At 35.1% G+C, this 20640-nt stretch overlaps 1 long non-coding RNA gene across 1 annotated transcript in view; it reads right to left on the bottom strand.

The window, feature by feature from the left end:
- Positions 1–20240, bottom strand: part of LOC148938592 (uncharacterized) — a 64230-nt gene extending 43990 nt beyond the window's left edge. Inside the window, exon 1 of the long non-coding RNA XR_016143669.1 lies at positions 20109–20240. This is a non-coding gene — a long non-coding RNA (uncharacterized LOC148938592). The remainder of the gene's footprint in view (positions 1–20108) is intronic.
- Between the last annotated feature and the right edge of the window lie 400 nt (positions 20241–20640).

Raw genomic sequence — 20640 nt, 5'->3', positions numbered from 1 at the left:
CGAAGGGTACTTATGCGCTTAGAAGCCTATTGTTTAGGAGCTGAAACCTCTACATAGTTCTCTTATAGGCTGAAATTTACGGTGTGATTTTTAAAAAAGTGCTTATCTTTCAATCTTTAATTTTAGGATATAATATAATGTTGATTCATTTAATGTATTAATTGTTAAAAAAACGCTCTTTTTAGAGTTTCGGTCACTAATAGACTGGTATTCTCATAAATTATAGTTCGTTATCAATTACTGCTAGGAAATTTACTTCAGTGATATATTAGATCATAGTAGCCTAATGATGCTTTTAGTCTTTAGAAGAAGAACCAAAACAATTTAGAATCTATGTTGCTTACCTTAGTTTAAGAGCTGAAAATCATTCTAAAAAATCTAAATTTGTAACAATGAGTATTTCCGCACTAGGATTATTGCCTAGCTGTGACAATGGATATTACCTGAGCTTTTAACTTCTATAGTAGGGTTCTCTGATGGTGTGATTTCCATTAAAGTTCTATGAGTTTTAGAGGGTGTTTCCCCCTTTTTCGAAAACAAGGCAAATTTTTCTCAGGCGCATAACTTTTGACTGGTATAGCTATGCTTGATGAAACTGATATATTTGAAATCATAAGAATTCGCTCTTTACGCTAAAGTTTTTTATTGTTTTAAAACAAATAAAGTTGTGAGACAGGGTCAAACTTTAGCGTAAAGAGCGAGGCGTTGAGGAGGGGACAGTCCCTTTCATATAGGGAATAATTTCTGTTCGTTTTAAGTTTTAATGTCGCTCCTTACTTTCAGTTTTAAAAAACTTGTTTTTTTTATATTTAATTTCTGATCGTTTTTTAGTTAATGCAGCTTTTATTTGCATAAAAATTTTACTTTTCTTTTGCTAAATGGGTGTATTTACAAATTAACTTACGTAACTAACTTCTATATTCGTGTATTTTTCTTCTGGCAAAAAATACAAAGTTGCAGATTTTTGCAGATATGAGCTTGAAACCAATGTAATAGAGTTTTCTGATACGCTGAATCCGTCGTTGTTTTTTTCATTAAAATTAATTAACTTATTGGGGGTGTTTCCCCCCACTTTAAAAAAAAAAAAAATCGGGTAAATTTTTCTCAGGCTCGTAACCTTTGATGAGTAATACTAAACTTAATAAAATTTATATATTTAGAATCAGCATTATAAACACATTCTTTTGATACATTTATTAACATCAAAATTCCGTTTTTGCAAGTCTGGATTACTATTGAGCCATCTCGGTTGTTTTTTATTGTTTTTTTTTCTATTACTTGTATGTTATTACTTATATGAGGGGGAGGGTTCTCTCCTTAGTCAATACCACACTCTTTACGTTAAAAGTTTAAAAAAAAAATTAGATTCGCACCCCCGTGAATCACACCGGGCGTTTTAATTAGAATAGATTGCTCGTTTGAAAGCATTAAAAAAAATTGTAGTGTAAAAAGCGAGGTATTGACTTGGGAGAGAACCCCTTCGTATCCATTATAGTTTATGTTCGTTTTTGATGGTTTGTCGAATTAAGATTCAGTTGCTCAAAAAAGTAATTGAAAACCCCTGATTTTGAAATAAAGATGTTTTTTACACTACTTTATATGCATAAAATAAAATGAATTATTTTCCAAAACCAAAATTCATTTTTTTTAAATGATAAATTTTGCCTTTTTTTCAAGGAATCGGATACGTTAAATAACCCCCATTATTAAAAGAAATCAAGATATAGAGAATTTGTAATAATTCAATCTGAAAGACCATCAATTATAGAATATGCCTTTAGAATTACACGTGATCTGGACCATCCAACGAGCAAACAGCTTATAGCGACAGGGCCTTCTGGCGATAGTGTTAGCCGGACACAATTTGGAGGAAATTTTAAATGGGTAGTGGTGGCGTTGTATACGGGCACAACCTCCATAGATCTCTAGATAAAGGTCCATTTCCATTTATATGAGCTAGGGACTTCTTATTTGATGAAATAAATGGAAAAAGTATATATTTTTTTTTTCCTTTTTTTTCAAAAATATGAAAAATATTTCTCACGAGCATTGAATTTGATTAGTAAAACTTAAAATTTGTTTCTAAAAACTATTTCATTTTCTTTCATTAACCAAATTAGCGGTATATAAAGGAATGCTTATCACGCATTTCTATAAAAAAAAACCTTTCCTTTTAAATTCTAACCAAGATACATTCTAATGAAATAATACAAATATACATTTAAAAAAAAAACTGAAATTTTTAAAAAAAAAAAAAACGATTTTCTATTTAACATGTTGCAACCATTCTTAAAATGGTATTATTGCGCTAAGCCATTTGCGCGCATCTACTCCTTATCAGATATGCCAACACTAAATTTGAATTTTGAATCAATCTAACATGTGTAACTCGAATTTCAAGTGCTTCTTGCAATGTTGGCTTTAAATAACAGGATGTCGATCTTCAATAAGCACTTAGCACAGGAAAAAAAGGTTTTTTAATAATTTTTAAATATACCTTCACAGTGTTGTCAAGAAACATTATTTGGGCGAACCCATTTTTGGTCATTTCATTGAAACACTTAGGTGTTTTCGAGAAAGAATTTGAGGCTGTTCTATTTGAACCGTGTTGTGAAGTCCAATACCCCCAACTCGAAAGGGTATCGATCCTCCTACCTCGAAGGAAGCTCCTGGTTCCCAAGGGTTCTCCCCGGAGGGGGTTGGTGGGGAAGAGCGGGGGGAGGCGTTGCATTAAGTTCTACGAGCCCACGAAGCGCCGCAGGGATGCACCCCGGGTATAAACAGCGCCGCAGGATGCGCCACGAGTATTTGCCGCGGTGATGTACCGCGAAAAAAAAAATTGCTAGCTAAAAAAGAAAAAAGAAAAGTGCATGATAATGTGTATACGAATTTTGTCAAAAAAAAACTTAATCCATTCATTGAATGTTGTATGGGGGAAGCTTGAAAAAATTCTGCCTTACCTTGCCCGGGACGTCCAAGTCTCATGTGTAATAGCCCTCTCTCGACCGAGGTTAGTGAAGGTATGTTATTTGATATCCCCCTGGATTTTCAATTTACAGCTGAAGAAATGGACAGTCTTATTCAAATTGTTGGCCCTAATTTTTCCGGGGACATTTTTAACGATAACTTTACAATTAGTGAATTTTTGAGTCCTGAACAAACAGGGTCAGGACATGAAAATAGTGCAATTTCCCTAGAATTGACTGATTTTTATCTGTTCGAATCTGCTTTAAGCCATTTACAAACATACAGGGTAGATTTTAGCCTTCCCCATGAAAACGCGAAAATTATTTTAAATGATCCTGTGAAATATCTCCTTCGTTCTATCTACAAAATTTTCGAAATGATGGAGCTTTAACTCCATAAATGGTGGGTTCGAGGGGGAATAAAATCAACATAAACCAAAAATGATTATCTACCAAAGGGATAATATAGGACCAGGTTTCTATCTCAATCTTCTAACGTCAAACCGAAATTCAAAACAGGGCTAAACGAATTTTTATACAAAATTTTAAAAATGGTGTATAAACTAATTTAAAATTTGGATAAGTTTAATAAGAGAGGGAGTGGTTCAACAATTTTATATATTGCGCACATGGATTTGAATCTCAGTATATTTAAAAAAATCTTTATGTGAATGGGGGCGCGTGTTACTTGATGACTAAATTACCATCCAGATTTGTCGGCCACCAAAGAAGTTCAGGGTTTCAATTTTGACACGGGACTGCAATGCTTTAAATATGCGTCTTTATCGCAAGCTCATAAAAAATTAAAAGATGAGTCAACAATTAAAAATATCGACGGACTTGCACGTAACTGTGGGAAAATTGATCCCAAATTATTTGTTTTTTTTTTTGAGTTAATTTAGTCTTGTTAATTTAAATAAATACGAAGATTCGAGACAGAAATTTAAATGCTGGAGGTGGGGGTGGTTGTTCTCTATTACGACACAGAATTTGTAGATGGGGAGAAAAAACCAAAAAAAAAAGGAGTTTTATACTCAGTGAGAACACCAATGGTGGAAAATATTATAAATTGGGAATGGGTTATTTACCAGCCCCCAAAAGATGTAAAGTCTTTTGCTAATTTTTTCCCCGTTACGGCGATAATTCGACTCCTATCTCGAGGCAGAAAATTTGGAACATGCTTCTATTGTCCCATGTGCCTTTCCTCCTTCACATCTGAGTGAAATTTTTCAGACCACTTCGAGTATTGCAAACGTCATGGAAATAAGAGACTAGAAGTGCTGGCAGAAGGAGATACACTTAACTGTTTACAAATTTTCTAAAGTCCCTTCCGCAATCTGATAACATGTCTTTAGATTATGAAACAAGAGTGGTTGAGGTATCGGACTCATCGAAGCCGAATAAAGTCAAGGAACACAAACTAGTTGCGTGTTCCTATGCGCACGCCCGTCGCGACACTAACAATAAAATGCTATTGTAATTTTTTTTTACTATGGACGAGGAGGGCAGTTTGGAAAAGCTATTTGTTTCTTTAATAAAAACGACAAACAAGGCAATTTTTCGATTAAGTCATACCAATTATCCAATGACATTGTCTGATAAGGAGCAACTTGCACTGGAAAAGGGGACAATTTGCTGGGTGTGTAGGGGGGCCCTTGCCCCAAAAGATGTGGTGCAGGACCACAATCACCTTATTGACCCTAATTCAACGGGAAAAATTAACTTTCGATGTTGGGATCACAATTCATGTAATTTAAAAGTTAAACGACAACTTTTTCTACTGGTTTTTATACAAAACTCTAAATACGATCTAAAGTATGGTCTACGTGTATTGACACATCTTCAAAGAAATGGAACACTGGACGATGCCTGGGTGATAGACAGCTTTACGTACAAAATAATACCTAAATCAGCGGAAAAGTTGCTTGTTTCGGAATTTATGTTGAAATTCGTTGAAACTTTCATTGAGTTCCCAAATAAAATTTGCTTTTTAGATTCATACAGTTTTTCCCCAAATAAATGAATAAATGAATTCAAATGCAGAAAAACGATGACGGCTGCAATGCTTTCCCCCTTCTCAAGCAACAATTTCCAAATGATTTATATGATTTGTTAACGGTCAAGGGCATATATCCTTATGACTTTTATTGTTCCAAGTCGAGCTTCAACGAGGAGGCTATCCCTTGTATTGAATCATTTTACGACAGTCTTCACGCTCGTAGGTGCATACCCAAGGACTACAGTTTTGATAAAAAAGATTGGGAAGAGGTGGGATTTAAAAACGGATCTGGCTACTGCAAGCTGTATTTGTCGAGTGACGTGTTAACCCTGTTAGACATTATGTGTAAAAAGACGGATAAAATCTATAAGGACTTTAATATTGAGTTGGGTTATTATTTTTATTAGCCTCATCTAGTCATGGACCTCATCCTGAAAATTAGTGGGGAAAAAATAGGGATAATTACTGACATTGATCAGCATCTGTTCATCGAGAGGTCAATGAGGGGGGGGTTTGTTTTTCACGGGGACCGGATCTTGGAAACTGATCCAACAGGAGAGAAGACGGGGACAAAATCGAATGCAGTTTTCCTCCATGTCCCATTATGCACTACCTTGCGGCGACTATAAATGGCTCAATGACCCTCAAGCTCCCCATTTCCCCAACATTAACAGTGTTGAGGAGAATGGACCGGTTGGATAGTTTTTTTAAATTGACGGAGAGATACCATCCGAGCTTCACAATTCATTAAAGAATTTTGTTGTCCCGTGTATCAATAGACCTGTGACTAAGGACTCTTTGAGTCCTCGCAATAGGTGTTTAGTTGAGGTGGACAGATTGTATTGGACACCTTCAAAACAAAAACTTATTTCTGACCTTTTGCCGAAAAAAAATAGATTTGTACATCAAGTAGAATTAAAATGGATGTGTAACCATTGTTTATACGTCACAAAGGTTCACTAAACACTCAATTTTAGTCGAAAACCATATTTGAAAACATTTCTTGACCCTTTTGTCGGCATACTTTCTGCAGCACAGACGAAAGCCGAAAAAGAAATTTATAAACTCATTTTAAATTCGGCTTTCGGCAAAGTGTGTGAGTGTTTGTAATAGGAATCTTTGTTACGTTGTGACCGACCCTAAACAACTTGCCCGAACTATTGTTGGTCACAAGCATGCGTCCTCCCCCCCCCTTGGTCCAGAAAAGGTACTTTTGACTAGGAAAAAAAGACGCATAGCACAAGATAAAAATAGAGCTGCAAGTAGTGCTAGATGGGAGATCTTACAGAAGAGGCTGTTGGAGATCTCCTCAAAATTGGCCAGGGTACAGTGGAAGGAAAACGGGCAAGTAGAGGTCTGCTACGGTGACACGGATTCTCTACTGCTCAAAGTAAAAACACCAAATATAACTGATGATTTGGTGCACGGCGAAATTGTTAGTTCACGGTTAGACTCCCCCAATGGAAGTGATGGTCTTTACCCTGCGATAGTGAAACTTCAGGTGCCAAAACGGCTTTATTTTCTTATATTTTAAACCAGACGCAACATTATTTCCCTCGTTATGTTTGTGGGTCCGAATGTGTACTTTATACAGACACACGACGAGAAAATCAAGAAACGTTGCAAAGGAGTACCCACGCGCTATGTGGACAAGAATTTCGACATGAACATTTATAGGAATTGTATTGCTGAAAATGCAATTCCACGAGCCAAATTGTTGGCAATTCGTTCATTGAACTACAGGAGCTTTACTGTAAATGTAGAAAAAACAGCCATGAGTACCATTTCCGACAAGGTCTATGTTTGTCAAGATGGTGTGACCACCCTCCCCCTTGGACACTATTTAACTTCACACCGGATCTAATTTATTGCCCACAGGTAAAGTCTCGGTTTAAATAATGTCCTGTAAATTATTTCCTAAAAACCTTTTGGGGGGGGGGGGGCCTCGCGGCCTTTGGGGGGGGGGGCTCGCGGCCCGGGGGGGGGGGGGCCGGCCGCCGCCAGCGCGGGGGGCACTCCGTCACCAAAGTTATCTTTTTTTTTGGAATTATAACATATTTTTTTTTTCAAGTGCCATCTCTCTCTAATTTAATGTTTTTTTCTCTATAAATAAACAAATAAAAAATGTTTTTTCTCTCTGTGTTTGTATGTACCTATTTAAATGTTGTTGTATTTTTTTTTATTATAAATAAATTTAAAAAAGTGTATTTTTTCAAGTGCTCTCTCTCTCTAATTTAAGGTTTTTTTTCTCTATAAATAAACAAAAAAAAAGTGTTTTTTATCTGTGTATCACAATTTAAATGTTGTATTTCTTATTATGAATTATTATAAAAAAGTTTATTTTTTTTTTCAATTTCTTGTTAATTTTTTATTTTAAGATAATAAAAGAAAAAATATGATTCTTTATTCGTCTTCGTCTTTGTCTTCTTCTTGAAGAACAGAGTAGTAGTAGGGAAAAATTATTTAGTAATTAGACAATTAGGGTCTACAGTTAGTTTTCAGGGTGAACTGTTGACAGAAACATGTATCAATTTAAAACACAATTCAGATCGTTTCTTTGTGGACCCTCAATGTCGGGCAAAACAACACTCTTAACTAAAATAATATAAAATTGTGATAAAATGTATGTGGAACAGCCGAAAAAAATTTACTATTTCTACAGTATATTGCAGGAGTCATACGATAAAATAAAAGCAATTGTTGCTGTCATGGGATCGGTGCAAATACAGTTTATGTAGGGATTTGATGTTTTCAACATTATTGAAACAATCGCTTGTCTGATCATTGATGATCTGGCTGAATCTATTAAAAAATTGTCCCAGAAATTGTTGAAAATGTTTACTTTTCGATCTCATCAATAAATGATTTAAGTTAATATTTTTATACACAATATCTTTAATAATAAATAATGTATGAAAAAACATGATTTCAACTGTACATAATATATAATATACATAATTGATAGTGTCTCTATCTAACTAATAGCCCACAATAAAAATATACATCAGAGAGACCCTAAAAATCTGCTCTCGGTATATAACCAGGCAATTAATAAAACTTACGGCTATATTATAGTCGATCTTAATCAAAATACACCCAAGGATCTACGCTTAATCACAGATATTTTTGACAAAAAAACTACAATATATCTTCCTGTGATCACTAAAAATACCTATTAGGTGCTCTAATGACACTGAAGAAACTATATGAAAATGGACATTTTTTTTCAGTTTTAAGCGCTTCAAAACCCCTCCTTCGAAAGGTAAAGCTCAAACATGGTTTTTACAATGATTTCATTAATCTAATATCTGAACTTTGTTTAAATATTACCGACGGTAATGCTCAACTACCAGAAGTAGTTAAGCAACAGACACAGCAACATCGTTCCATTGTACGTACATTGGCCTCTAAAAAGAAAGGAAAGAATTTTAAAAGGAAACGTCTTCTTCAGGTGGGCGGTAGCTTTTTCACACTTTTACTGCCAATAATTGCAGGACTTGTAAACAGTTTTCTCTAGATGGCAAAACCCTATAAATTGACACCAATAGAACTCGCTCTCTCACCCGTGGAACATTTTGAGAACAATCTGAGTAAAGTCCTCGACAGTGAAACTCTTAAGGATGATAAAAAGCTGATTTTAATTTAAGATGACCTTCGTGGAGTAGGCAAACACTGTCGATCGAATCCTACTGTTGCCCACCCACAAAAGAGAGTATTCTCCTCAAGAGTCTACTGCTGCTGCTGCTGCTGGACAAAAATTAAAGAAGTAGTATGTGTTTTAATTTTTTTTTAAATTAATAAATAAAAGACCCCAAAAAATTCTTGAAAAACGAACGCGACTCGTAACCTTTATCCTAGAAAGTGGTCAAATTCAAGTTGATAGCAATGGTTAAAGGATTATAATTCGATGCAATAGATATAATCGAATCGATTTAATCTATGAAATTGTTAGAAATCGTAAAAGAATATTATCATTTGACACTCATCTATAAAAATTTCTAAATACATTCAACTTCCCCAAAAGTCTTATTGGCAATAGACAAATTCTAAAAAAATTAAATGAACGTGCATCATCATCATCATCATCATCGACATTAAAATATGAACTTGAAGAAGAAGGAAAAGATTTTAAATCAATTTTGGAAAATACTAGCACACCACTGGTAGCTAAACAAAAGTAAAGACGTATCAACTTAACGTCACCACCACCAGCCAGTATACAAAAGGGTAGCGGACGTTACACAACGTGTTTACGTTCAAAATGGCTGAAGTTCTGAAAGGTGTGTATGAAAATATTGGCGAGGCGGGGAGTTTAAGTTCCCCCACCACTCTTCCCAAAGTCAAGGGTATTCACTCTAAAAGTGTACAAGACTATCAACAAAATGAACCAAGTTACACTCTGCACAGAAATCACAGACTTCATGCCAATCAATATCGAAAAAATAAAGCCTTTTACCCATTGCAAATAATTCAAGCAGATCTCCTGACTCTAGATGAACTTCAAAGACTTTATAATACCCCATAAAAGTACATTCTACTTGCAATCATTGTTTTTAGTCGCTATGCATATGCACGTGCATGGCGATCAAAGAGAGGTGTTGAAGTTTCTCAGGCCATTGAAAGTATTCTCGAAAAGGATTCATATAAAAAAATTCAAACGGATCACGGTAGTGAATTTGTTAATCCTCATGTTGCAAAAATACTAGAGAAATACAGTACACTGCTCTACCATAGTCACAGTCATATAAAGGCTGCATTGGTCTAATGATTGATAAGAACTTTTCGAATTTTAATTTCAAGATATTTTACATTGAAAAATACGCCGGATTTTATTAATGATCTAGTTAAAATCATGTTGATTTATAATCAATGACCCCATTAATCATTGTACAACTCTACACCAATGGAAGTTCATGATTCGGATAATAATACAATTAACACTTTTCTTAAACAGTTTTCCAATAAATCAAAGGCCAAGAAGAAAAAAAATAAATTTATTGATGATGATGCTGTTCGAATTCATAGAACAACTCATATTTTTAAAAATGGGACTTATTTGTGGGCCAATTAATTTTTTAAAGTGTTAAAAATACTAGACACTAACCCCATAACGTATTACCTGCGAGATATCAAAGATGAAGAGATTCCCGGCGGCTTTTATTACAATGAATTGCAAAAAGTTAAAAATGCAAGTGAAATCTATCAAATTAAAAAGATATTAAAGAAACGTACTCGCAAGAGTAAGAAACAGTTACTTGTTCGGTGGCTAGGATACAACTCTGATTTTGATTCTTGGATTGGTGTTTAAGATATTGACAATGCCCCATGATTTTTATGTAACCTTCATGTCCAACGTTTCTAATCCTCTTTAAAATTACTTGAATACGACCAATGATTTTTGGACAAAACTCTTACCCACCGTCAAGTTTGGCGGTGCGAATGAATTTAATCTTGTCGACTGTATTCTCAAAAATAAAAATGACATCCTGAGAAAGGATCGTGTGTATGAAATAAAAGTTATACCATTCGATTTGACTATGAATGGGGTGGGCTATGTCGACTATGAATGGGTTGAAGCACTTAAATCTAGTGACTATCCACATGTCAGATTGAAATATATTGAATATGATAACATGGGGGATTTGTGTCGTACAATCAATAGAAAAATCTCATATCGTCGGAATGGTACATTCCATTTTAATTATTAACTGAAACATGATAGGATTTACATTAGCTCACCTGTTGACACTGAAACAATTATTCTCAATGACAAGCTGAGAGATGTTCTTGGCTTTAAACAGAATATGATCCATGGGAAAAATGCTGGCACCGTTTACGGGATGGATCAAGTTCTTTTTGCTTGCTGATTATCCACCTGGTTTTGCCTCGGACTCTTGAATATTTCTCTATGCATCCTTGTGGAAACGTCGAGTCGGTAATTCAAAAGTGCCACTCCTACGTGTTCTTTAACCAAAAAAAACTCATGAACTTGTTCATCACTATAATATAAAGCATCTTCAGTATGTTCCTGTAAACAATTCATATTTGGAACTCTGTCATTTAACACTGAGTATTTAATTGGGTGATCCTCTAGCGAAAAACAAAGGCTTAGCAGTGATTACATGTATTTTTTGACCCATTGTCAGTAACAACGGTACAATAGACTAAAATAAACAATAGAAGAATTCCATCTGTCTGTCCCGATATCGCCTGTTATCTCGGTGCTTTGAGTCCACGTCAAACAGGCGATGAATTGGACTACTACAAGGGGCGTACTACAATGTCTGGCTCTGGACTTGGCAGCTGGTTTGCTAGGCTATTTCGTTCTGCACTACCCCTTTCCAGAAAATATCTTGTACCCTCTTCGTCAAATTTTGCTGCCTTTAAACTACAGGACTGGGGGTCGGGCACGAATTTCAAGGAGAGTGTTAAGGAAAATATTACATCTTCAGCAAGAGTCGTTGGTGAACAATTAAAATCTCGAAAAACTGGGGAGGAATTAAAAAGGATGCGCTCTCGTCATTCACTAATCAGTCTCCACCCAGGTAGTAAGCACAGTACAGAAGCCAGGAATTTTAGAAATCATACAATGAAGACTAATAAGCAGCAAAAGAATAGCCAGAAAAAGATTGTTAGATCAAAGAAGGATTTTTGTTCTTAAGATGACTTTTCTCCCCCACAAGGAATGATATCCATCAATCAGTTCTTCATTGAATCTATTCAATGCTGAAAATGTTGATGTCAGTGTCAAGTATGGCTACTATGAACAATTTCATCCTCAACAACCCCTCTCGGAAAATATACACTTTCAAATATTTTCCAATGAAGACTATTTCATTGGTTTGTCGTCAGCATTTATTGATTTAAATGTTGTGATGAGGAAAAAGTCAGATAATAAAACTCCAGATGCCGGCGATGGTATCTTATGTGAAAACTGTATTCTATACAACCATTTCAAGCAAATTAATGTATTTATTAATGGGTGATTGGTAAACACTAGCAATAATTTATCCAACTATGCAAGATACATACAATTTTTGATGATGACGCCAAAGGCCAACAAGGAGATGAGAGGACAATCATTGGGCTATGAATATCGAACAGGTGTTGATACTGACGGTGAGTTGACTACAGCAGTCACCCAGGAGTATCATCTAGTTGGAAAATTAAATCATGAGATATTCAATATATCCCAATGGCTCTCCCCAAAAGTCAAGATTGACATAAAGTTGAAGATGGCCCCATCGAATTTCATTTTGAGAAAAACACTTCCTGCAGCACCCGATGCAAATATTATTATCACATCAGCAATTCTCCACGTCGAAAAACAACAGGTTATGAGCTCTGTTTCATTGGCAGTGGAAAAGCTAAGAGCCAATGGTAACAACATTAAAGTTCTTGTCCCCCATACAATCGCCAATCAACGTCACATTGCCACCGGCTCTCGTAGTTACAGCGATTCATCATTTATCAATGGAGAAATCCCTTCAAAATTGGCATTGGCCTTTGTGAAGAGTGGCAATGTCTTTGGATCCTGGACTGAATCCACCAACGATTTTAATTTTTTCGATTTATCTAGCCTCGTGTGCAAAGTAAATGGTATTCCACTGTACACTCTATCATTTGACAAAAAATCCTAGAGAACTCTGTACGAGTTGACCATGCAATCCCTAGATCATGACTCTCAACTATTTGAAAATGGAATAACCGATTCAATGTTTTCAAAAAATCATGGGGTTATTGTTTTGGATTTGTCAGGCACGTAAGATATGAGCATAGTACGAAAAGGGAATGTACGTTTAGAGTGTACATTTGCCAATGCTCTGACTGAGAGTATCACGCTAATATCATTAAGTCAATTTGAAACCTATTGGGAAATCACACCCGACGGCAGTGTTCTACTAGACCTAGCACTATGAACACAAACCACATAATCAACGTATTTAGTATGGATCCAGAAATGTCCCAGTAAAAGTCCTATTACATTCCCTCGGACCTTATTTAACAAATTCCAAGTGTGAAAAACACCCTAATCATTTCTAATAGCAGTAAATTAAGATTAACGACCAGTCATAGGTTAAGCATCTTTCAAATAGCAAATAATATTAAATTTTTTGATCCTACTGGTGTATCTTATAAATTATACGTACCACACATTAGCAACTTTATTGAACGCAGAGGGGAAACCATTATTCAAAATCAACAAAGAGTACATGATATGACGACTAAGACATTTGGCTTTCATGCACTACTCTTTTACATGCTCAGATGTCGTGGCTACACCTACAAGCAGTTTCTCAACATCTACGTTGAAGTATTTCGATTGAACGACTTTCTAGTGGAGAATATACTTACAAGTTTATTTAATATTGATTTTAGTGCCCTAATAATAATATCCTCCAAAGACTTATTATAAATTTTTTTTAATTAAAAAAAATTATATACATGTTAAAATGACATTTCTAATCTTTATATCTCTTCCACTACTAGGTATTCTCCAACAATAGATAGCGATTGAAGATTTATCGAATTAAAAGTTTACTTATTCTGATGTAGTGCAATGTCAGGGTCACATTTTCTACAGTAGAGTGTGACTTCACTCTTGTCATATCTCTTTGCATAGTCAATGATACTATTCTCATTCATTCTATAGAATTCAAATGTTTCAATTTGCCTATTTGAAGCAATTTCACAAACAGTGTCCTCAAGTGTCGAATCGTCTTCCGTCAAAGCCAAATTAAAATCAGTGGAATTATAATCATAACACTCCTTGTCTTCACAACGATGACGTAGAAATCATATTCTTTTGTTGTTCCAACAGTTGAATCGTTGACCCGGTTCCTCCTCCCAGAACAATCTAAAACCACGACAAGACTAATCTTGTACCAGTCAAATGACATCCTGGTTGTGATTATTTCTGATAATACCAGTGTATGTATTCTCCCTTAGCTTGCATTTTTCATAATTACATTTGGAACAAAGGTAGCCTCTAAGATGGGACTCATACGCCCCTTCAAAACAGGAATTACAACCTTTAATTTGCACAGCATATTCTCTATGCAATTTTTGCTGGTTGCATAATCTACACTTTTCATCATACTCCTCAATCATTGTGCAATTCTCACATGATGACCAGCTGCCCTGTGAGTACATACATAACGGAAATGTATTGAATATTTTTTCATGTGTTGAGACTCTCACTGAAACAAGGAAACTGAGCTAGCAAAAAAAAAAAAATGTCTGAGAGAGAGAGAGAGGAGTAAATCATACTTGAGCACCATCTTTCTTATGAAAAAAAAGTCCTAAATTTCTAAACTAATGTTTAAAAGCATATCCACAATATCATTTTGCCGTGTCGTGATCAATATATCAATAAATTTTGTAAATGCATTTGGACCACAATATATAATCTTCATACAATAGTCTAATGATGGAGAATCAGTTTTCATTATATCGACAATCATTCCTCGATAAAATATATTCCTTTGAATTGACAACTCTAGAAAATCATCGTCTATAATTAAATGTTCGTTCATAAGAACTAGATTCCTCATGATTCAATCTTTTCTCGAATCTAACCATTTTTTTTTTTAGTCCTAACACTCTCACGATCAACTTCAGACTAACCAGAATTTCTTTTTTCTACTATAGAAAAAAAAATACCATTGATTTAGAAACAGTTTTATTGATCATAATTACAATAATAATATTCACTGATGCATTTTGTTCTCATCAATATATTTCGATAGGACATCTAATGCTGACCGAAGTTTATTTATATGGAGAATATTTACTTTTACATCAAAACACAGATGCTCCTCCTGCTTAAATTTGCTTAATGATATCACGTATCTAGCATACATAGTGTCCCATTCAAGACATAGTATACAGCCAGCAGTTATTTCCACAGCTACATTAGTTACTCGTATATCGTTGCTGCTGCTGCTGTCGGTTCCATCATTAATCTCCAATAGTTTAAATGCACAAATCATTTTTTTTTCTACACTAATATCCTTGCAAATAAAAAAAAAAAATTCTCTTTGAATTCAATTCTCTTACTAATATGAATTGTAAAGAAAACTATTCCTTTTATTCAAATCCTAATAACCAATCAAGTTATACTCGGTCCTTTTTGAAAAGGTGTAATGACCTGTAGAATTGTACTATCAAAAAAACTTGTTTGGACCGGGGGGCGTATGCAAAGTATATACCTTCAAGCAAATTCCATATGATATTTCAAATTGCTATAGCTTCTATAGAATCCAGACGACATTGCGAGGGGATACTCACTCTCTTTGCAAAGGTGTATAGCTTCTATAGAATTCAATAGATGGTTACTTCTGATGTTGAACTAAATCAAAACATACTATATGCATATAGGTTTTCAAAACACCATAGCCTATGAGCAATTTCTGAGGAATGGCTTAGAGCATTTAGTTAAATCTTTTAGGGCATGTTGAAGAGGATGTCCAACTAGCCAAAAGGCACTCTGTGCATACTACTTCTACTATTACTACTAATACTATTGCTACTACTGCTACTACTTAGACTAAGATCAGGTAATGTTTAGGGGGATTTTGAACTAAATTAAAACACACTATGTGAATACCGTTTGTCAAAAGAGAAAATCAGCAGTATCTTGGGAATGACTTAGAGTATCAAGTGAAAACTTTCAGGGCATGATGAGGGGGAGAGGGATGTTGGATTAACCAAAAGTCGCTACATGCGGGCTATTACTATTACTTCTGCTGCTAGTCTGCTGCTCCTACTAAGGGCATGGGTTTTAAATTAAAATTGTCAAAAGATGTTAAGGGGGTGTTAAACTAGATCAAAACACATAATTTGTGAACAGGTTGTCAAAAGGGCATATCTGCAGTATCTCAGGAACGGCCTAGAGTATTAAGTTTACACCCTAAGGGTATGTTAAAAGGACGTTGAACTACCGCAAAGGCGCTATCTCCATACTACTACTACTGCATCTACACTACTACTATCACTACTACTGCTTCTGTTACAGCTACTACTGTTACTATTGCAAAGGGTATTGACAAAACGAAAAAATCTCAAAGAAGAGAAAAACGAGGACAACAACAGGCAGCGAAAATCAGAAGAAATATTATGCAAGTATTTCGGTCGAGACCTCCGCTTAATCGTCTGCAGTGCAGAATAATAAAAAAAATACAGATAAAATCCCATAGGAAAATATAAAAACCAAACCTCAAAACAAACACTGAAACTACAATAGGACCCTTTCAAACCAGAATGAAAATAAAAAATACAGTACTAAATGACGTTTCCTTATGTAAAGCATCCTTAAAAGCTACTCGCTTACCAGGAAGGGTATTATCAGAGATTCTATTAGGTTGCGAAATATAATGTTGTGGATAGATATAAAAACGATCGGAATTAACAATTTCATTTAAAATGGGGCTTAGAAAAGTTCCTCCTGTGTCTCTATTGAGGGCGACATTTAGGTGAATGTGCTTTTTTATTTCAACATTTTGTGCATTTTTTAGTTGAAATTAAATGAAAAACAAGCTTTTTCAACTGAATACTGAGCAACATTAAAACTTAAAACGGACAGACATTATTACGTATATGAGGGGGATCGCCCACTCGTCAATACCTCGCTCTCAACGCTAAAGATTTTTTTAGTACCTTTATAAAGAGCTTTTTATGTTAATTAAACGGCCTTTGTGACTCAGGAGTCCTTTTGAAGAATAGGGACAATTTTGAACCTTAGCGTCAAGAGCGAGGTATTGAAGAGGGGGCAACCCCCCTCATATACGTAATAATTTCTGTTTGTATTAAGGTTTAATGTTGCTCCTTAATTTCTCTTGAAAAAATTATTATTTTTATTTAATCCTATTTTGCCTTAAACTAACTTACCATGGTTAGATTTTTCAAAACAGCCATGAAGTGCAATATAACACAATTGTAAAATATATATAAGAGTTTTGGGGTGGGGGGGTCTAAGGGTCCTGCCCAAGAGGTTAGCCTGCGTACGGGCCTAAGTCCCACATTTTTTCCTATGGGATATATTGTGCTAGTGAGGATCCTCTGGACCGATGTTTTTTTTTTATATTTGTATTTAGATAGAATTCAGATCAGTTATCAGATTTTAGATGAAAAATTATTATCAAATTAACTTATTATTCAGATATGGTCAGGGAAATACTGAAACAATTGAGTAGAGCGTGTGCTATATTAGCTCGTTGCAAGAAAATTTCAATTCCATGTATTTTAGTTCTTGCACTCAGTAACATAAGTTTTATCTAGTTTATTGTGAGAAGCAATATCAATAAAAAAAAAAACTAATCAATTCAAGTTTAAACAAAAAAAAAAATCAGAAGAAAAATGTTTAAAGATATTAAATTAAAAAAAACAAGATTTTCAACTTAAAGTAAGAAGCAACATTAAAAAATAAAACGAACATAAATTATTACGTACATTGGGGGGGGGGGGTTGCCCTTTCCTTAACACCTCGCTCATTACACTAAAGTTTCTTAGCACTTAAAAAAAATTCTTATTGTTCCAACCAAACGAACCTTGTGTTTCAGCAGTCCTTCTAAACGAATTAGAGAATTCAAACTTTAGCGTAAAGAGCGAGGTGTTAAGGAGGGGCAACCCCCCGAATATACGTAATAATTCCTGTTCGTTTTCAGTTTTAATGTTGCTTCTTACTTTCAGTTGAAAAAACTTGTTTTTTTTTAATTTAATTTCTGATCCTTAAAGAAAACGCCAAGATGTCTGACTCCGCCTCCACGGAAATATCCACCTACCCATGGAATTATCCCCTGGATAATTCAGTCCTGGCGAAACTTACCCAGGACAATTACCCTTAAAACCTCACGTAAAATTGAATCGGTAAAGAGAAAGCAAGACATATAAAGAAATTTCGTATATGAATTCTGGCAAATTCCCCCTGTGTAAAATATTCCCTGAAAAGTTTACCCTCTGGAAACCTCCCTATCCATGAAAATTTTTCCCTGTTCAAAATCCCCCCAGTAGAAAATTTGTCCTCTCCTCCACCCGAAATATGTTTGTGCACTTCCCAATAACAAAAACTAAACGTAAACAATGCGCAAATATTATGATTTAAAGACCTTTCCCCAGGGGCTGTGGGGGGTCATGTTATCTACAAAGACATAGTTATTAGGCCTTTCACCTATGCTGAATAAAATAGCTATCTCAAAAATTTTTATCGGACGATTTTGGGAAAAAAGTGGCGTGGGAAAGGGCCTAGTTGCCCTCCAATCGTTTTGGTCACATATAAAGGGCACTAGAACTTTTTATTTCCGTTAGAATGAACCCTCCCCCGACGTTATAGGCCCAATGGATTGATACTGTCACCCCTGGGGGAAAAAAACAAACAAATGAACACGCATCCATGATACTGTTTGATAAAAAATCCTATTCACCTAAAGGTAATCTCGCCTTTTTTGGCAGATAAACTTAAAGGTCTTTCAGTAACAGGTTTACTGGTATTGACTACATTAATGGTTTGTATTATAATTTGTTGATTTTTTCTTTTTAATAAAATTAGTGTATTAAGTACTTAGTGAATGCTCCCTCAAATCCATGTTTAAAGAATTGTTAATGTTTATTTTGAGTTTAATTTCAATTGCTTCACGAACAATTTGGCTTATACCCAATTCATTGCTAATGAGGGAGGATTTTTCAAAAAGTATTCACGGCTGGGTTTATCAAGAACATCTCTGCTTAAAGCAAAATTAAAATAATTATGAGCACTATTAGAATATAAAGCTTTGGTTATGTCATCTTTTTGCTGTTGTAGGCGTTTTTCTATGTTCAGGTGGGTTTTACCAGCACAATAATTGCCGCCGTCACATAGTACTGCCGCCGTCGTGCCTAGTATGTGCCGCCGTCACATAGTACTTGATAAACTCCTTTTCGGCGAGTAACTGAAGTTTCATCTTTATAAAAGCTTAGAAAACTCTTAATCTTAAATTCCCCCCCCCGAAAAAAATATGTATAGATTCCAATAACAAAAACCTATATGTAAACACTGGGCATATTTCCCAACTTACAGCCATAGAGATGGATTTGTTGGATCTTTCAACTAATCTTAACAAGCGGCTATCTAAGAATTTTGATCAGTTAACTCTGGGTGGGGGAAGGGGCGTGGTAGGGGGCTAGTTGCAATCCAATCTTTTGATCACTTCAAAAGGGCACTAGAACTTTTAGTTTCCGTTCAAATGAGCCCTCTCCCAAAGCTCTAGGAACATTGGTTTGATACGATCACCCCTGGGGGATAAAAAACACCAAAGAAACAAATAAACACGCATATGTGATCTTTCTTCTGGCAACAAAAATGTAAAATTCCACATTTTTGGAGATGGGAGCTTGAAACCTCTAAAGTAGAATTTTCTGATTCGCGGAATTTGATTGTGTGATTTTCATTGAGATTCCTTGACTTTATTTTGGTGGGTGGGGTATCCCTCTTTTTCAAAAACCACGCAAAATTTCTCAGGATCTTAGCTTTTGATCAGTAGCATTAAACTTAATGTTTTTTACATATTTGGAATCAGGATAAAAAGCCAATTCTTTTTATGGATCTACTGTTGGGAAAATAACAATTCTAGAAGAGTTTTTAGAGTTTTGGTTACTATTGAGCTGAGTCGCTTCTCACTTAGAGCTCGTTACTTACTTACAGGGATCGTTGGGTTTCAACCAAACATAGTGGGATGTAAAAACTAGGGCTTTAGTTACGCCTTTTTGGAATCAAAACTCGACCTGACCTCTATAGGAGATACAAAAACATCATCTATCTCATCTTTTCCCATAAATCTCTTCTAAAGGAGATTGTTGGCATCAGGGCATCTAACAGATGATAGCCTACTGTCGTCGTTAAATACGTGGTCCTTTTTTGCCAGAAAAACGACAAAGCTGTGTGAGCCTGGGATACCACCGAGTGGGAAAAGCGACGACTTAACCAGCCTGTCTCCCTCGCTAGAGCCTGTAAATTAGATTTTGATGAATACATAAAAGTTATGCTAATAAGTTATAAGTATGTTTTTGTGCTTTGTAAGCTGTTCTAAAAGACATTCAGAATCGAACTAAACAAAGAGTTTTAGTCAAAATGTTCAATTTTTTTCTGACTATAAATAAGAGAAACTCACCTCGGCATTCAACAAGCAGAAAAGAAGAGCGACGAAGACTCCCTGCAAGAAAAGTGGGTTTTTCAAGGCATGATTACAATGTTTTGTGAGCTTGTAAGCTAAGGCAATGTAGTACTCTGTAAATGTTATCATGCCCGGGAGTCAACGGTATATGGTCATCAATATTGTTATGTTTCAATGAGTTGAAATACGATCAAGACTTTTCTTGTTGACCCTTTTTGTGGACGTTCATAATTCGAGATACTATTTTTTATTTAAATTTTTTAAGGAAAACCTGCTTACGCAGAAAGCTTCAAAGCCTTATTTAACCTGCTTTTAAAATAACAATAATTTGAGGATTATATGCTTTGAGAACAACAACATATGAGTTTACAGTTGGACATCCTAATGCAAAAGCTGGTTTGATGACTAATAATTTTTTGAATTTGTAGAAACACTGCCAATATGATCAATCTCGTATAATGATAAAAAATAAACAACAACAAAAACAAAAAGTATATACTTTGTCAAAATCATAATTTGACGTTTGTAT

The sequence above is a fragment of the Artemia sp. Qi Xiang Cuo genome, unplaced genomic scaffold, assembly GCF_049724085.1.
Source record: "Artemia sp. Qi Xiang Cuo unplaced genomic scaffold, ASM4972408v1 HiC_scaffold_3095, whole genome shotgun sequence".
NCBI classification, from domain to species: Eukaryota; Metazoa; Arthropoda; class Branchiopoda; order Anostraca; family Artemiidae; genus Artemia; species Artemia sp. Qi Xiang Cuo.
This window is presented reverse-complemented; position numbering and strand designations above follow the sequence as displayed.